This window comes from Ambystoma mexicanum, chromosome 12 (assembly GCF_040938575.1).
Source record: "Ambystoma mexicanum isolate Mex_15411 chromosome 12, UKY_AmexF1_1, whole genome shotgun sequence".
Taxonomy (NCBI): Eukaryota; Metazoa; Chordata; class Amphibia; order Caudata; family Ambystomatidae; genus Ambystoma; species Ambystoma mexicanum.
Window position 1 is genome coordinate 92,002,880 of NC_090936.1, and position 17,208 is coordinate 92,020,087.

The window sequence follows — 17,208 nt, forward strand, 5'->3', positions numbered from 1 at the left end:
TCCCTGTGTTAACGATACCTTTGCAATTCACCTGTTTCTTATATGTTGCTTCACTTTGTTTTGTCTCTGGTCTATGCCCCATTTTGTTCACACCTCAAACTGGCTCATGATTTGTTCTCAACTTTGTGCTGTTGTACAGACACCGCTACGGGGAATGCCTCCGCTATCTGTAAATGTGTTACTGTAAGTCATTTCTGGTGGAAATTGACATCCCTTTGCATCAAATAAATAAAAATATACTTATATGAGAAGGGCAAAGACAATGAACACTAACACAGACCCTCAGTGGTGTCAAACCAATCATGGGACTAGGGCAAGGAGTCTCGCACACCCTTTTCTTTAATTGACTTACAGGGATCGAAATTGGGATTTGTTGACGAGGAGCAAAAAGCAGCACCTAGGTATCAGGCATAACCAGTTAGGCAGAAGCTATCTCTGGGGAGCCAGGAGCTAGTACACAGTGAGCAGCAAATCAAACTTTGCACAAGATGCAAACTCTTCACATTTATGTCAATTTCATGTTATCAGACATACTCTAAATGTCCCTTTAGTGTGTTTTTTATTGTCCTTTATATACATTCCCAAACATACACCGTTACAAATCACTAAGCTAGGTTTGTATGGCACCACTTGCCAAGGAGTCAAAAGCAGCACCTGATAGTTGTTGGTTTCAAGCTAACCAGGCTCCCCTCGGCTATAACCAGGCGGCAAATAGCTCCGAGCTCCTGGCAATTTCGAACCCTGGACTTATATCTTCACCCCAATCGATCCACCGCTGCTGACATTGCACAACCAAAAGACCCTGAAAACAAGCCACAGGCCATTTTGATGTTTTCTAAACCACCTTTATTGGAAACTGGTGACTTACTTCATTCACCATCTATCACCTACACGTGAACAAAAGCTGCAAGCATATTTAACTTGTAAATGCTTGTTATTCACAGTGGGTGCAAGGCAGTGCACAGGGGTTGCGAGCAGCAACACAGACGCCCACTGCTACAACTACAGCCTCATTTTATCACAAATGTTTATTGCTTGCAGGGCAGCACCACCGTCAGCACATTTGTGCCCAGGGGTCTCATGAATGCAATTTTGAACATTCAGGAAGCAAAGGTAAAACGGAAAGATTAAACGCGAGACAAGCAGTTCCTCCCCGCCCCGTGAGCAAGTAAATGCTGGCCGCAAATTACACTTTGTCGGCAGCGTTTCTGAAGAAGCTCATTTTCGAAGTCCCCGTAGCATACGCCTGTCTTAACGCCTCCATGCAAGCTCTGGGGATTTTCATTGTTTTTTAAGGCAGAGAGCGGGGGAGGAGGAGCAGGAGTTAGTGTTCACCTCCAGTTTGCATCCACTTGCAAACCCCGTTTTCCGTCAGCATGAGATTTTCATGCTGGCATGAAACCCATGATGTCCCATGGAAACCACCTGCTTTTAAAAAAAATTAGGCAGTTTCCATAGGAAACTCATTCAGGCTCAGACTGGCCTATAAGGCAATAGGGCAATGCCTGAACCATAAACACAAAATGCTGGCGTGGGCCTATTTTTTTGGTCAAAGTGGGACACTTTTTTGGCCAATGTGGGCCAATTTGATGAATTCACTATGCGGTTAGAAGTTTTAACTAGTGTTGCTGAATAAATATTCTTTAAACAATTTGCATCACATTTTATCCCAAAACTCCCCCTTGGGTACTATTCAAACAGTCTGTCACAGAAGAAATGAATAGCCATTTGCAACTGTGGGCCACTTTTTCATTGGTGCCCAAGCCAATTGTATGCCCCAGTCCGACCCTGAATTGAGTGTAAACGCTGCCTGCCATGTGTACATGACAGGCAGCATTTACTCTATTTGCACTACAGGAGTGTAAAGAGACTTCCACTGTCTCTTTACACTTCTTATTTACACTCCACAGTGCAAGTGACGGAAATTGCCGAAGGGGACTTGTTTACAAGGAAGTGCATATGTATGGGTCCTATCCAGGCTATTTACATTTTTAAAGAAAATGTGTTCCTAAGGAGCTCATATTCCATGAACACGTTGCATAAATGAATGGTATAAAAGCCGTTTTTTTACGCCATTCATTTACGTTACGGCTCATAGTCAAACATTTGCATGGAGGAGAGGAGGGGCGGAACGCAACTTACATTTCCGCCACCTCCTTCCTCTCTGCCATACAAATGTTCCAGCAGGGGAGTTGCTAGGCCTGGAAAAGACCCGGGGCTAAGCTGAGGTCGGAACTGTTGGGACTGGGGGCTAGCTAGTCTTTTGGCTGTAGCTCCTGAGATTCTATCCGGGGCTACAACCAAAAGATCAGGGGCTATAGCCCCCTTAGCCCCTGCCTAGCAACGCCCCTGTGTTCCAGCATCTGCGCCAACATGGATTTTCTTGCCGGGCAGAGATGCTGGCGATCCCTATGGAGTCTGCCTGCTTTCTGCACCATAACACAGGCAGACCCCAGAGGCTTCCAATGTACACGCTCCATGCAAGAATAGGCACATGGTGAGCAGTGTTCCCAGTTAAAATTAAACCCTCCCCGACATGCCTGCATCTGGGGCAGAGTGTCATTTCAATTGTGAGCGTTGTTTGTGATGCAGTGCTCACAAACAATAGTAAACGCAACCTGGCATGCCAGCAGGTCAGGCAGCATGTACTCCGCCCTTTGCCCTTCACATTTGCACCCACAGTGGGAGCTGTTTACATTTCAGTGTAAATGTAACGGCTCTCCACCGCCAAATTGTTCATTCGGCCAACATGAGCCCCACATAGTTTCCTTTGGAATCTGCCTGCTCATCAGAAGGCGCATATGCCGGGCGGATTCCACAGCAATCCATTCGTGTGTTACGCCTGCAGGAAAATGTCCTGCAGGCGTAACAGTAAACGTAGTGGCAATACGGAGGAGACAGGCACGGCGGAGATCTTTTCTCTGCTCTGTGCCCCATCCACTGCTTGAAAATGGAGCAGAGAGGTACAACGAGGCGTAAAAAGCATTACGCCTAGCTTTTGCACCCTGAATTAGCACTGCACCCCGTTTGATACCTCTGCTCCGCCATTAAATAAAAAAGCCCATAGAAGAACGCATGCTCGCGGTGCACTAACGAGTCCATGCAATCCCCCTGGCCCCCTGAGTGCCACCCAAATGGGGGACCTGAGGCCCCTGTCCTAACAATTAAGGGAGAAAGAGCGCAGTACTGTGTGTTGAGCTATCCGGGTAAACGCTGGGAATAGAATTTCCCGTGGCTTTGTGTGGTTTCCTCGTATGCCTCAGACGTGAAATGCAAACCCATGTAAATAGCACTGAAGGCCAGTGCATAGCACATCACGAAGCTGCCGCCTGCTGTCCCGGATAAACCCCCGCAGCCCGAGGCTGTGTCTTTGGAGATAGCGGCCGCGCGGGGCTCACGGCCCCGCTCTCCTAACAGGCACCTTTCAGTTTGGGAAAATATTCATTATTCCGGCCTGTTTGCAGGCTCCATCATTTGATAGCGACAGCGTTTGCGGTTATTTGCATCACCAAAGCAAATGAGGTTTTTAACATCTCGAGGTCAATGTATGCAAATCGGGCGCCCCCACCCGCCACCCGCTACCCACCGCTGGGGGAAGCACTTTCAATATTGCAGGGAATGGAACATTCATTGTGAGCTTGAAGGACGATGTCTGGGAAGGCCTTCCTTGTATCTTTAAAACGGGGTACACATTTGACAGCAATCTGGAAATTGAGATTATTCCAAAAAGATCTATACTCCCCGCCTGCATTTAACAAACTGCATGTTCGCCTTGAGTGATAAAACAAGCATTGCCAACGCCAACAGTCTGGGCTTTTGTGGAGCACCTGGGAATCTAACAGCAGTGCCTGGCAAACGCCTAAACCTTATGCTCAAGTCAAAAATGTTGGCTTTGCCAATGCTCGTTTTTAACAGGTCTTTAGTGAAGGACAGGAAGAGTGCTTATAAACCGCGTGGATGAAGGCAGACCTGGTTAAGACATTTTATTGCAGCAGTAGCATGTGAACTATGGAGACAAAGCAATGTTTGGCCCAGACTCATGGCTGTGGAACCCCCAAACTGTCCTCAATGGTGGAACAGGTGAGAGGTGAATTAGCACACGCAGGTGTCAGTTGCGCCATATGGACTGGCCGTGGTACTGGCAGGTAACCCCTGTCCAAGGTAAGCCTATTGATTAGGGAAAGCCCCGACCCTATAACAAGGAAAGAACGCTTGCTTGCAATGATTCTTCTAAGTGCAACACATTCACTAACCTTCAAATTCCTCCAAGCGCAACACATTCACTAACCTTCAAATTCTTCTAAATGCAACACATTCACTAACCTTCAAATTCTTCTAATCGCAACACATTCTCTAACCTTCAAATTCCTCCAAGTGGAACACATTCACTAACCTTCAAATTCCTCCAAGTTTAACATATTCACTAACCTTCAAATTCCTCCAAGCGCAACACATTCACTAACCTTCAAATTGCTCCAAGCGCAACACATTCACTAACCTTCAAATTCTTCTAAGCGCAACACATTCACTAACCTTCACATTCCTCCAAGTGGAACACATTCACTAACCTTCAAATTCCTCCAAGCACAACACATTCACTAACCTTCAAATTCCTCCAAGTGTAACACATTCACTAACCTTCAAATTCCTCCAAGCGCAACACAATCACTAACCTTAAAATTCCTCCAAGCACAACACATTCACTAACCTTCAAATTCCTCCAAGCGCAACACATTCACTAACCTTCAAATTCCTCCAAGCGCAACACATTCACTAACCTTCAAATACCTCCAAGCGCAACACAATCAATAACCTTAAAATTCATCCAAGCGCAACACATTCACTAACCTTCAAATTCCTCCAAGTGCAATACATTCACTAACCTTCAAAGTCCTCCAAGTGCAACACATTCACTAACCTTTAAATTCCACCAAGTGTAACACATTCACTAACCTTCAAATTCCTCCAAGCGCAACACATTCACTAACCTTCAAAATCCTCCAAGTGTAACACATTCACTAACCTTCAAATTCCTCCAAGCGCAACACATTCACTAACCTTCAAATTCTTCTAACCGCAACACATTCACTAACCTTCAAATTCCTCCAAGTGGAACACATTCACTAACCTTCAAATTCCTCCAAGTGGAACACATTCACTTACCTTCAAATTCCTCCAAGTGGAACACATTCACTAACCTTCAAATTCCTTTAAGCGCAACACATTCACTAACCTTCAAATTCCTCCAAGTGCAACACATTCACTAACCTTCAAAGTCCTCCAAGTGCAACACATTCACTAACCTTCAAAACCTTCAAATTCCTCCAAGCGCAACACATTCACTAACCTTCAAATTCCTCCAAACGCAACACATTCACTAACCTTCAAATTCCTCCAAGCGCAACACATTCACTAACCTTCAAATTCCTCCAAGTGCAACACATTCACTAACCTTCAAATTCCTCCAAGCGCAACACATTCACTAACATTCAAATTCCTCCAAGTGCAACACATTCACTAACTTTCAAAGTCCTCCAAGTGCAACACATTGCCTTCCCTCAAATTTGTCTAGGTGCAGTGTATTTGCTACCCCCATAAATCTATTGTGTGTGACGCATTGGCTAGGCATGTATCTATGGGCAACACATGATGCAAGTCGGTTTACTATAACTGGCATCGCTGCAGAAGCTTGCAAGGGTTATGCAAGTCAGTGTACTAAAACTTTCAGAGTGATGGATGCTGTCATGTGGCACTAAGGAAGCTCGCAAGGCGATGCATTTCACTGCCCTGAAACTGGCATTACTGAGCAGAGGGGAAGCTTGCAAGGTGATGCAAGCCAGTGTACTATAACTGGCATCACCGGGGAAGCTTGCAGGTTGACACATGCCAATGTTGCAATGCCGTCTTCACTGGGCACGGGAAAGCTTACAAGGTGATGCATGTCAGCGCTGTAGTGGTGCCACCATTGGGGAAGCTAGTAAGTGAGGCACGTCAATATCTTAATGCTGCGGTCGCGTGGCTCCGGAGAAGCATGCGAGGCATGACAAATCATTGCATCAAGCAGAACCCAGACGTCACTGGGAAGTTGGGAAGGAACAGAAGATAATGGACAACCATGGGCAAGTGTTGCTATATAGTGCGTGAGTTAGAAAGTTACAATAAAGAAACGCTACAGAAAGAGCCATTCAGTCCAAGCCAACTTGGACATAGCACCACAAAGTGGAAGATATGATATGATATGGCATTTATAACGCACCTATACACAAGTGTTTCAAGGCACGACGAGGCAAAGGAGGGGGAAAAGAGGAAAGACAGAGACAACAATCTTACTAGACTAGGTGACATTGAGATAGTGCAAGTGCAGGGGAGGAGGAAGGGAAAAAGTGCCTGGGAAAAGGGGGAGTGGGTCAGTGCTGTACATGGGATCAACAATAACAACAAGTGTGGCCAGCAGGTGGCAGGTGCAAGGTTAAGTGCAGACAGCAGGTGTCCAAAAGTGCAAGTAGAGAGACTGTAGGGTTACAGATACAGACCCAAGTGCAAGGGTTGCCGGAAGACAGTGCAGGTGTGTAACTGGGCGGGCAGGGACCTGGGCCTGAAATCATAGGGTAGCCAGGTGACCAGTGCAGTATCAGACAGGAAATCAGCAGGGGAGAGGAAGCAAGAAGGCATAAGCATAGAGAAAGGTCTTGAGGTGCTTCCGGAACCGGAGATGGTTCTCCTCAAGTTTCAGGGAGGCTGTTCCAGAGGGAGACCCCAGCCGAGGAAAGAGATCTACCACCAACTCGTTGTTTGCAGAAGCGACTAACTCTGAAGGAGTTGGAGGAGAAAAGAGTTTGAGTAGGAATTTATTTACAAAGAGAGAGTTGGAGGTATTGAGGACCCAGGCCCCAGAAGGCCTTGTGGACAATGCAGAGGGTCTTGAACTTAATTCTTGCAGCTACTGGGAGCCAATGCAGAGATTTCAGTGCTGGAGAGATATGATCCCTGGGCTTGAAGCCAAGGACAAGTCTCTAAGTCCTGTTCAGGATGAGTTGCAGAGGGCGGAGAGTAGAGGGGGAGATGGGAGGAAAGGAGAACATGATCACTACAGGAGAGAGGAGTGGTCAGAGGGATGAAGAGTGGGAGGTTTGAGGAGATCAGAACATCCAGAGTGTGCCCTGCAGAGTGAGTCAGGCCAGAGGAGATAATAGAAAGAGAGAGAGTCACAGAGGTCATGAAAGAGTCCATAGGTGGGACAGGAAGCATCCAGGTGGATGTTGAACTCTCCAAAGAGGAGGAGTTGAGTGGTCAAGACCAGGAGGGAGGAGGAAAGGTCCACCCACTCAGAGAGGAAGGAGGTGATCTGACCAGTTGTGGCCAATAGATAGTAGCCACGGTAAAAGAGTGGCTAGGAGAGAGAGAAAGCCTGCAGACAAGGCATTCGAAAGAAGAGTAGGCCTGCATAGGAATGATAGTGGCAGGGATCCACCCCGGGAAGATCAAGGCTACTCCCCTTGGAACGGTTAGATCTAGGTGCAGAGAGGATCTTGTAGCCGGCAGGGAGGAGAGTGTTAAAGCTCATGACAGAGCTGGCCATGAAACATGTCTCGGTGAGACCAAGGACATTGAGGTCAAGTTCTTCCAGGAGGCAGCAGATGTCAGAGAAGTGTTAGACAGATGAGCGAGAGTTAAGAGTGGCAATATGGAGAAGGTTGCCAGCCTTGAAAGACTTCCGGGGAAGGGTACAAATCAGTGGTATGCCCTGCGTAGGTGTAGATGGAGCCCGAGGGGGGACGGAAGAGGAGGGAGGAGAGGGCAAGGTAGCCAAGGAGGAGGCAGAGGGGGGAGGCAAGGAAGCCATGGAAGGGAGAGAAGGGACCGCAGGAGAAGAACCGAAATTGATAAGGCACAGGAAGCATCTATCAAAGATGAGAAGGTTGGCCTGAGGGCTTTGTACCAAGACGGTGCCATTCTGGTAAACATTAATTACCTTAGAGGAGTAAAAGGGGGCCAGGAGGGCCTCCCACAGGGTGCCACCATTAATGGGAGAAGAAGAGAAAGGGGAGAGCACAGGGACCATATGAAGAGTCCATAGGTCTGGCAAGGGAACGACAAAGAGGATGTCGGTGAGGGTCTGTCTGGAGGAAGCACTGGTATAGGTATCAGCAATAGGGAGGCCTGGGTTGGAGACCAGGATATCCCTTTTGAACATCTTCCTACCAGACGTAGTGAGGAGAGCAGGATAGTCGATAGAGAAGCAGTTTGAAAAGATAGGAGAAACAAAGAGCACCATAGAGTAGGTGGGGGAAGAAGAGAGAAGAAGAGGTGGAGGTGAAAGGTAGGGGGGAGACAATAGGGGAGGACACAAGGAGGGGTTCAAGCAGACGAGACAGACAATAGTAGACAACTTAAGTAAGTAGACAAGAGCTCAAATGGAAGAGCAGGCAGAAATGGGGCAGTTCGGTAACCAGATCAGTTTACCATGGTATCAAGAACAGAGCAGTAGCTAAAAGAGAACCTGGAGGAGGGTGGAGCACAGCAGATCACAGAACAGTATACAAAAGGACAAAGCAGTCAACAAGTGAAACCTAGTAGAAGGAACAGTACAGCAGAGCATGAATCAAAAACAATGCAAAAACAGGGCAATCGGTGAGGAAAGACACAAAACAAAGTAGGACAATTTACAAAGAGCAGAGCAGTAAACAAATGATAACATAGAGGAGGGCAGAATACAACAGAACACAAATCAATATAATGCAACACAAAACAATATACAAAGAACAAGGGCAGTTGACAAATGCTAACCTAGAGGAGGGAAGAATAACACAGAACACAGAGCAATACAACGCAAAACAGGGCAGTCAATGAAGAAAAGCAAAGAGGGCACGTGGGTGGGTGCAGGAGGATGGAAAAGGGGGCGCAAGGCGCACGCAGTCGGGAGTTTCGAGTGACCAAGTGGTCAAGGACGCGCGGTGTGATGAGCCAAGGATGGAAGTGCGAGGAACACGTGGTCGGGAGTTGCGGGGGACCACGCAGTCAGGGCGCAAGGCAGACAATTTAGACGGGACACAGGAATGCAAAATGGATCCCATGACATCCACCCATCATTGGAGATTAGCAAAATCCACCCCATCAAAAATCACACTGCAGCCACATGAGAGTCAATGTGCGGTCTATGACTTGGGAGCAAGTGTGAAGTGAAGAGGTGGCAGAGGGCGGGGTGGGCGCTGAAAACCATCTAGAGATGGACAGATCTTGCATACTCTATTTCTCAATAATGAATAGGGCAAACAGGGGTGGAGGAGAACATTTTGTAGCGGTGAGAAACGGTACACATTGGCACTAGGGGATGGATTCCTCTGTAGTGAACACTGAAAGTGAAGGCGCCACTCTGGACAGCAGGGTTAACGGGTGTGGGAAGGCGCGGCTGGCTGCCAGCGCTAGAGGATGGGGCAAAGCACACTTGTAAAGTCTGAGCAATCATTTTGCCCGTTTCAGATCCCACTGGGCAAGGGTGAAGATGCATTTGTTTTGCATGGATTAAAACAGAGGCACGTGCTAACAACGTCAAACAATACATTCGCCATCATTAAACAAACTGATGGATGTTCGCAAAATTGATTGATGAAAATTAGAAAGAGGGGGTTTTCCAAACCAATGCCTCTGGCCTAGAAAAAGTGTAACCTGTCATGCAAGCCGCCATGGCATTAATCTGTCCAATGCGTACGTTAGAGTCATAATCACACCAGGCTCTTAGCAAAGAAAAACAAGAAGTCCCTCAACTTGTGGGTCAGCGTTATCAACTTTAGAATGGGAAGAAGCTCCAAGCTGGAGTCTGTTACTGTGTCTATCAAAACATCAGTCTCTATATAGAAGGTGTCTTGCTTAACAGTGCTGAATATTACTAAATCACTTAATTCTGACAAACAGAAGGCCCATGCACTTACCTATATGCTGCTGGAAAAGACATCCGCCTAACAAAACCTGATGCAGAGTAACAGGATTGTGGTAACAAGTGTCCCAGCAACTTTACAAACCCACATGAACCAGCTCTCACGTTTGCTGTGATCATGTGATAAGGATAACGTGTCTTACCAAGCATACGCGGTGCAACGGAAAGTGCAGAAGAAAAGGAAACACTAACGTATCACAACCCGCGATCCGATTAATGTCAATAAACTCCTAAGTAATTACCCTAAGCGAAGTGCTAGGTCTTGTTACATGAAACTATGCCAACATGTTGAAAAACCTTTCAGGCTTGAATCCACATTTAAATAAATCCAAAATGTCAAGTCACCATAGTGGCAGCTTACCAAAACTAGTCCTCATTTCATTGCAAATCAAAACAAATCAAAACCAGCTCCCAAAATGCAAATTGCTCTAGCTATTTAAAAAAAGATTATACTCACATAATTCAATGTATCATTTCATTTGGAAGACGCATGGTATCTTCCCCATTCAAGATGGCTGTTAGTTTTAGCTTGTTTCTAGAGAGCTTCCTTACAGACAGTCACCCAAGATGGCTGCCTCCAAGGAAGAACTCAGAGCTCAAAGAGTTCCGAGATGGGCACGGAATGGGTGGGATTAGTCATAGGTATTTCCTTGTTTAGGGGCATGGAATGGGAGAGATTCAATATAACCAAACAACACCAAATACACTCCATTGAAAAATCATTAAAGACCCTCATTCAAAGCCCATATTTGAAGCTCTTATGTTAAAGCTATTATTTTAATGACAATCGTTTTTTCTTAAAGGTTGCATAGCCCAAACTAAAAAAGGAAGTAAGGTGTGGCTTCACATTCTCAGAGTCACTAGAATTCAACATAGTATGATATGTTGCTCACAAGTCCTTTGAGAATAAAAGTTAAAGCTTAGGAGAAGAACTAAGAAAAGCAAGGACTATTGAAGTTTCTGATGCTGGGGTATTGTTATTAAGCTAAAATACATGCCCAAGCACATTTAAAAAGTGTGTGAACGGGCCAACTAGGGGGGGTTTCACTTGAGGAAGACTTGGGAACTTAACTCTGTATGTGTGACGGCTTCTGGTCCAATGCAGGGAGCATCGTTACTCAAATGTGTTCTGCCTGAATCCTTTAAAATATTGTATGCCCTATTAAATGGAGGGGAGATGAGAATGTGGGAGTACTTTCGCTTTAACTGTGGGAGTGGGCGGACCCTACAATGATTCCTTATGGGAGGTCAGGTTGAAGCTACCTGCCCTTATGAAAGGAAAAATGAGCACTGTGGGGTTTCTCCCAAATCGCTGTGGCTAATTGTACAAGAGTGCGTTCGCCTAGCACAAGTCTATTAATTTTCAGGGGCCACAACCAATGTTCCTATTCATCATAGTGACATTTCATGGAATCTACACCAGAGTGCCTACTGAGAGGAATTAACTGGGGCCATTTATTTTTCCTGCAGGATGTTTTTGCCTAGAACCCATTTCCCGGGTCCGGCATCGCTGCTACGGGGGAAACACTTCACTTTGCCTGCCCTCCCACCAGCCCCACCTCTAATGTGGGGGCACCCCAGCAAACCCCTGAGGTTTGCTGCCCTCTTTCCCCATCTAACTCCCTCCTCTAATGCAGGGGACACCCCTACAATATCTGGACACCTGCCAGTCCTTCTCACACCTCCTACCCCCTCCCTTCAAGCACCTTTGCCCAGCCTGACACGCATCCCTGACCTCAACCCCTGCCCCGGGTCCGCGCCTTCCCTCCTCAACTACTGCTGCAGCTGCTTCTTCACATGGATCCTCCCCTGGATTAGTCCACTTTTGATAAACAGTTCGGGAAAGGCAGCCTGACCGGAATTATAGGCAAAAGTGAGCTGAACGGAAATGCAATTGACTCTTGATGGAGGGATGATGGGGCTGTGCTATGTTTAGGCAGAGCTCTCCCTCCACTCACCACCTACGGATGTCATAATTCACTTCTGCCTGGTATTTGTGACGTTTGACGATCATAGTACAGCAGCTAATTGGGCATCCATCTTGTCAACAGCTGGTTTAAAAAAAAAATGCATGGCCTCCAGGAGTGCGTCACCAACCAGGTCTCTCTATCACTGAGGCAGTTCATCATCGAGCAAGCCGCCATCTAAGAATGAACCAACGCCCTGGCAGCAGAGACGTCTTTCAGAGATTTAGCTAATGAGACCAGATACTCTCAGATTCGGACCATCCCAATAGCAGCCATTTTGGGATTAGTCAATGTAATGTCTTAATAAGGATTATGTCTTTGGACAGGTCATGATGTTAGATAAGGAAGAGACTGGATGAAAAGAGAAGGAACGGGAGGGGCAGTTCAATTTGGCACTGAGCTAGAGAGGCTCACTAAAATAGAAGTAAAGAAACAAAGATGAATAATTCAAACATTGCACTTGTTTGGATATCATCTCTAATTAATAATCATACTATCAGTGACAAGTGATCACCTCAGAGCAACCCTATTCAGGGCAAGTGTTCATGTGGTGTGAAAACAAAGCTAAATGTAGACTTTGGGGCATATGGAATTGGGAATTAGACCAGACAAAGGCTCACACTTTTACTCCTTGACTGGCCTGAAGAATCTGGGATGCCATTGGTTGGCTGTCCAACAGAAGGGCGGGAACAACTGTATGCCCCTGACCTCATGCTTCAGACTAAGACACTGTTTTTGATCCTGAAAGCTGGCAGCTTTTTGTAATATGAGTTAGAACCAAAAAGGAACCAGACCTGTAACGTGCACTTGGGGCCTCACCGTTACTTGTGAAAAGAGGTCTAACGTGTCCCCTGTGACTTTCATTGTGACTGGTTGGCATGCTGGCCCTGCTTTGGATTTCTTTCCTTTTATTGTGTACCAAAGGAAAGTGACTATCCCTGAAACCCCAGCTCCTAAATTCACCTGATATGCGCAGTTTGGCAGAGCTACTATAACACCTTAGTCCTACCTATCACCACTCTGTTTAGTTCATTAATACACCAGAGTTCAATGATAATGCTTAGTGGCATGTGAGCTGCAACACTACATCAACGCTTGAAATAGGAGTTTCATCTTAATATCGGAAAGGTATTTTATAAAACATCTTTGGTGAGACCTATATATATATAGATGATGGAAAAATGGGCTCTAAGATCGAACGCTCCTGTGCTGAGATCAAGTTGTGTTCTGGTAATCTCTACATATTCTGTGCAAGGTCACAGGTGTGAAAAGGTGAACCCAACACCTTTCATAATGAGAGAGTAGAAGTTCCTGGTTACCTTGCTGCGATTAGTTTTCATAAAGTCTTGTGATTACAAGAAATTACACGCTAGATGCTGTGTCTGAAAGGGTGTTTTTTATTATGCATAGGGTAGACAAATAGTCTAGAGAGTGGTCAGCCGACACGTGTTTCAAACCCTAAGGTTCCTTCTCAAGGCATGAAAGGAATTCAAGGTCTTGGATTGGAAAATGGAAGTTGATAATAAATGACTATCTGGTTGAAAGTTCAATAATTGCTCATTTTCAAGGCTCTTGCCTGCGCGTCCGTAGATGAATGCATCCGAATGGAGATCTATATATATAGTCTGAACTCCTGCAAGTCTGGTTTCCAGTTTGAACAAAGGAGCAAAATGTAGCAACTGCGCCACTGACTTGCAATGTGTTCTTCTCTCATGCGCCCCCTAAATATCGCAAAACTGCTGTACAATCCTTGAGCTGTGCCGTGGGCAGTGAATTTACCACCTAGTTTTATGCAAATTTAAAAAAGTGGTTAAATGTTTATTTAAAGGTCATTAACTCATGTCAACTGAAGAATGTACTGCCACGCCGCTGAGCATTTCTAAAACCAAATACACACCGTGCATTTCTGTCTGGTTCACCAGGACTTCTTTATTATAAAATATTTGCTTTGAAATCTTGTAACAATTGCAAACAGGAAATACACACATTTATTTATGTGTTCAATGCTTTACTGGATAATTTGATCACAATCAATGGTAATGATAGCCCATATCTAAATGTCACTTTCAAGTAATAGACGTCTTTTTGAAAATAAGCATTTCTCTTTCGTTCATGCATGCCTCTCATAAGGACTCTCATCCAAACACTGTCTCTTCTATATACATTCAATGGTGATTGCTTTCACAATGCCCCAAACAGTTTTTTTTTTATTTGTTCAGACATGTTAACACCAAACAATAGAATGCAATTGGTCTATAGCTACAGGGATGATCTCTTCTGCCTTGTTTATATACTTTGAATATGATACGGTCTTGCCGAGTACTTGGATCATTTTTACAGCTGATAAATGCTTTATAAAGATGATGCAGCATAGTTGTTCACAGACTCATGCTTTGCTCTAATAAAGAAATAGAAATTCCTTCTGGTCTTTGGGCTCTAGATGGGTTACAAGCAAAAATTAAGGTTTACATTTTTTTAAAGGAAGGTGATTCCAAAACAGTACAGTTTCTTGATTTATGAAGGAAAAACATATTTCCATATTCACCATGAATTTGACAAAAAACAGAGACATATTGTTTCCAAGATTTCACATTTACTGCATTGACATGCATTCTTTTGCCTTGGCATGTGGCATTTTAAACATATTGAAAGAAAGCCTTTGGGTCCTTTTTCCTGATGACCTCTATAATTTCTGCCATAACAAGTCTTGATACATTCTCCTTTTAGTTTTTATTAAGGTTTTATATTTGATCTTTAAAATGTTCCTTAATCTTTTATAGATGGACCAGCCTCATGGCATGCCCTGAAAAATCTCTCTACTGAGAACATTGCTTCCATTCAAAATAGTTTCTTCATACCAATCCTGTTTATAGTTAATCTTTAAATTATTTGATACTGTGTTGTTTTGATTTAATTTAGTTATTTCAGGCCTAATTGTCTTTAAGAATGTATCATACTATCTTTATGTGGTGTTTCCATCCCCTTCCTCAATCATAACCCGAAGCAGATGTAGCCAAAAGTCAAATTCACGATAAACCTTAGAATTCCACATTATTGTATCATCTTTAACTCTACAATGTGTTCTTTTGATGATCCCCATAGCTCACTCCTTGTCGATATTGGATCTGTTTTCCAAAGCAATGGATTATGATCACTTGACTGATAAAATTAGGAAGGAACTATATTTGAAAATCCTTTGAAGAAACTACAAATTAGTCCAAAATAGAGGCATAGCCATTAAACGTTATATAAGTAGGGTTTGCAGGGGTATCTTCAGGGAATCTTCCATTGATGTATGCTAACTTGATTCGAATAAAGCAGGTCTAATAGAACTTTGCCTTTAGCATTCACTCTCCTATTTAACTTACACATGTTCAATATATCTCTATAATCTTTTAAAAATAGGATTTCTTCTTGTGGTTAATCATTAGAAATCTTTGCATTAAAATCAGCCATCAACTAAAGTGCACCTCTGGATATTCTACTTGAAAACCCAGCCTAAAATCGTTTTTTAAAATAAAAACTCATGTTTCTCAAGTGACATATAGGTATGAATGAGAAGGACTTTCATGTTAAAATTCTGATTAAAACTTTACACTAAACAGAAAAACACATCAGCAATCTGTGTATTAGCATGGGAACATGATAAAATACTAGCTGGCAAAGAAATTCTTTGATTAAATAAAACCGCTCTCCTCCATTTGCCCTTCCCGATTTCCCTTTATCGCTGACGATAAGTACTGAAATCACTACAGTAAAAATGAAGTTAACAATCAAGTTTATGGAATATACCTGATATCTGCCGTCGAGAGTTCACAATGATTTTACAACCATACTAAATTTGTTTCCAACCCTGCCACATTTCATGAAATTTAAGTAGTGTAAGTATTAGGAGTACTGTTTCCCTGATGTAATTGTAATTACAAAGTAGTTCACAATGAGATCCAATGTGCACTCTTTTTAACGTGTTCTTCATCATTGCCATCAGGTTTCTTTAGTACATAGGGTCACTGGACTTACTTTGCTGTTGTTGTCATATTTGAGTTATTGTAAATTTTCATCAAAAGTGTATAATTAATTTGAGGTTATACTCAAATTTCCTTTGAATGTTTATCAGAGGCCTTCTTAAAAGCCGGAACCAGTTGTTGTTCCTTTAAAATATCTGCAGGCAATCAAGTATTCCTCTCCATTCAAGTTCTTTATGATAATGAAGCATCATCAAAGCTATTGTCAGTATTATCCATTCTACTTTTATTTTTCTATAATCTGCACAACCTCTTTAGAAACCAAAAATTAAATCGAAACAATATCTCTATAATTTCCAAAATACGTGTCTTATTCATCGGACAGGAACTATCCCACTCAGACTCTTAGCCTTGAAATATAAAAATCTATAGGCTCATCCTTCTACTTAGATCCCTTTGTGATGCTGTTTAAAGAGGATCATTAGTAAATTACCATTCCCAATACATCTTATATATTTTCTACACTGTTTTCTTAAGTTCTAGAAATACTAAAGATAGTAGTATCTTGCTCTATCATTCTCAGAGTGAAATGTAGCAGCATTCACAATCAAGACAGCTTTAGAGACATCATGGATGTGACACTCAAGCGACGTGCACACAGCTGTGCTTAAAGAGTTTACAGGGACGCTTTATAGGTCATATCTTCTTCCCCAATATTCTCCTTCTATGATATGATATGATATATCATTTATACGCGCCTATACACAAGTGTTTCAAGGCGCGCCGAGGCAAGGGAGGGGGAAACAGAGGGAAGACAGACAACAATCCTACTAGGCCAAGTGTCATTGAGATCGTGCAAGTGCATGGGAAGGTTCAGGGGAGAGGAGGAGGGAAAAGTGCAGTACATGGGATAATAGAATAACAAGAAGTAAGTACGGCGAGCTGGTGGCAAGTGCAAGGGCAAGTGCAGACATCCGGTGTCAAGTGGTGGTAGTGGGACTGTAGGGATACAGAAACAGTCCTGAGTGCGGGGGTTGCCAGGAAGGCAGTGCAGGTGTGCGAATGGCAGTGGAGGGGACCTGGACCCGAGATCAGAGGGTGGCCAGGTAACCAGTACAGTTAAGCCAGGGATTCAGCACAGGGGAGGAGGAGATAAAGCAGAAGCAAAGAGAAAGGTTTTGAGGTGCTTCCGGAAGTGGAGATGGTTCTCCTCAAGTTTCAGTGAGGCAGGGAGGCTGTTCCAGAGGCAGGCCCCAGCCGAAGTGAGAGATCTACCGCCAACTCGTTGCTTGGAGAAGCGACTGACCCTGAGGGAGTTAGAGGCGGATGAGCGAAGAGCTCG

General features: G+C 44.2%; 1 protein-coding gene across 2 annotated transcripts in view; it reads right to left on the reverse strand.

Moving 5' to 3' along the window:
• RELN (reelin) overlaps positions 1 to 17,208 on the reverse strand; it is a 2,335,047-nt gene that overhangs the window by 211,195 nt on the left and 2,106,644 nt on the right. The window lies entirely within an intron of this gene.